At 49.5% G+C, this 2542-nt stretch overlaps 1 long non-coding RNA gene across 1 annotated transcript; it reads right to left on the bottom strand.

Annotated features, from left to right (window-relative positions):
- Nucleotides 1-329: 329 nt before the first annotated feature.
- Nucleotides 330-2061, bottom strand: LOC147412647 (uncharacterized). Its single transcript, XR_015184170.1, has 2 exons — nucleotides 1678-2061; nucleotides 330-1101 (listed from the first exon to the last, which is right to left on the bottom strand). It is a non-coding gene; the product is annotated as an uncharacterized LOC147412647 (long non-coding RNA).
- Nucleotides 2062-2542: the final 481 nt, after the last annotated feature.

Genomic DNA, 2542 nt, shown 5'->3' on the forward strand with positions numbered 1-2542 from the left:
AGGGTGGAGAATATCCACCGGCTGGTCAATGACCCCAATTTGCAAAAGCCTCGCAACCACGAGGGTAAAATCTTTAGGTTTACAATCAACACCCCACTGCTTATGTAATTGTGATACGACCTTCACAAGGGCTTCCATCCTCCTTGTTGGTCCGGGAGCGTCCTCCCCGCCGGGCTGGTCCTGCCGCTCTGGCCGCCGTTCACCCGATTCCAGGCGAGTGTTCCTGGGTTTCGGCACCACTTGTTGCCTTTGATGGCGTGGCGACCTGGCTCAGGAACGGCACGGCGGCCTTCCCCGGGCCGCTCGGGCCATTAGCTCGCTGACACCAATGTGGTCGACGGCAAATGGCGTTTATTGCTGGGTGATGCGGCGCTATATAGCTTAGGTTTATGACCTCATTTCCATCTGCTTACATTATAAACCAGGCACTATTGGCTATCGGGAGGGGGGGCCCTATGTTTCCGTACAGCGCGATATCTTCCGGCCGCCAGACCCTAACTATCTACAGTTGTTCGTGCCAGCACTCAAACGTCACGCCGTCATCCCAGCAGGGTCTTTGTGAAGCCAGAGCGGTGTGCAGCAGGGCGGTGGATATAGATTCACAAGCTCTTACGGGACCCAGGAGAAAGTTTCGCCTGCAGTTGGGTCTGAAGGAGGGAATGGCACACTGCTAGAGCTTGGATCGCAGTGTTTCTGCAGCGGGAAGGAGGGGAAAAGCGGTGGAACATCTATCAGAACTCAAGGGTGCTTTCTGAAATACAGCTACAAGCACTATTTATTTCATCTCCTTTCATCCCCAGAGGAGAAAGACAAACTTTACCTCTGCTTATCGTTGCTTTAATTGTTAAGAAACTCGAAGGCTGGCTGTGATCTCCCACATGTCAGTGAGAAAACATGATGAAAAATAGGAAGAAAAAGGGAAGGGAATAATGTTGGCTGAGCAGCTGACTCGGCTACCGTGCAGAACTTACCAGCACATCTGCCTTATCCCATCATTATTATTGTGGTGGCTTGCCATGCCATCTAGCAGGGACTCGGGGAACTGCCAGTCCCGGGGAAGAGGTGACAAGGCAACACAAAAGCAATACAAGGCAAAACGTTCTGGAATAGATATTTACCAAGAATAAACATGAACATTTTCATTTTTCAGAGAAAACCGTTTCGGAATGAAGAGCATCTTCTACAAAGAATACCCTTTGCCTTTAATTGTGTAATTCAGACCGAGCCCTTTCACAGGTTCACCACACATGGTGTACGACAATATTTTTCTTCTACTTTCAAATGTCTCACGTTTGCTCATTTTTTTCTAATATTAAGAAAGAAAATCTGCAGCTGGCTTTCCATACATCATCAGGCATTACTATTTCACCTTCTTTGTACTCCTTTTCTTAATCCCTTCTCCGATTTTTTTTCTGATGCTTCTTTGGGTTGAACGCCCCATGCTTCCAGACCAGCACCGAGACTGCACTCCCAGTGGTTTGTGAACATCACCAGTGACCACACCAACTACACCACCACCTCTCTAATGTAGTTGTACTTTACTCCTTACTGGCACGCAAAAGAGGCTTGTTAGGCTTTTCCTTTTTTGACGGGCTAACGTGCCATTTTTTAAGTTAAAGTCATTTCCCATCCAAGAAATTACTCATCCCCACCAGACAGACCAAACCAAAACAGCACCTTAAGGCAAACTTCATCACTTCATCTTCCTCCTTGAAGACTGTATTTTATACTGCGTGGACAAAATCATACTTCTGGTCTCTTTCTAAGCATCGCCTGAAGCAGGAAAGTTGAATGACAAATATTTTATTTGTTTTTAGTATAAAGCTACAGCCGTTCTATCACTTGGCCACACAGGCAAAGCCTTTCCCAACCTGGACATATACCAGTAGTATGTTTGCCCCAAGGAACTCGTAAAAGGACACGAGGATGCCCCTACTGCTGCCCCTCTGCCTCTCGCTGGGAGCCCAAGTCTCGGGCATTCTATAGCCATCGATAACTTTGACATTTCCCTCTCCCTCTTCCTCAATTTCTACTCTGTCTATCTGCCCTCTCTAGCATGAATGCCTTACGCTCCACACCCTTCTCCCACAGGCCTTCTCTCCTCACTTTAGTTGTTGTCTTTGGCTTTCTCTCTTGCAGCACGCAGCAGATCCTCCCAACATGTGGTTACGATCCCTCTGCAAACAGAAGCGCTTTGGCTGCATCCTCCCCATTGCAGCTCTCAGGATCACCACCACAGATAGCTCAGGGAAAAAACGGGGACAAGCCACGACCTGCTGTTGACTCCACCCCTGTGCTTCCTCCAGACCCCTCATCCAGCAGAATGGCCTGAGGGGAAAACAAGGACACAGGCCCTGGCTAAAAGACCCAGCACACGACTCCAGCCTCCCCCAGCCCTGCTCTTGGCCATGGACCTATTTCTTCTCGTCCCCCTGTCAACAGAGGGGCGTCAGTCCCTAAAGTGTGCCTCAAGGGTGACGTCTTGCTGCCTGGCGGAGCCCCTCTCTGCAGGCACATCGCTTGCCTATCGTCTGCCCCCAGG

This window comes from Leptosomus discolor, unplaced genomic scaffold (assembly GCF_034619465.1).
Source record: "Leptosomus discolor isolate bLepDis1 unplaced genomic scaffold, bLepDis1.hap2 HAP2_SCAFFOLD_45, whole genome shotgun sequence".
In the NCBI taxonomy this organism is placed as follows: domain Eukaryota; kingdom Metazoa; phylum Chordata; class Aves; order Leptosomiformes; family Leptosomidae; genus Leptosomus; species Leptosomus discolor.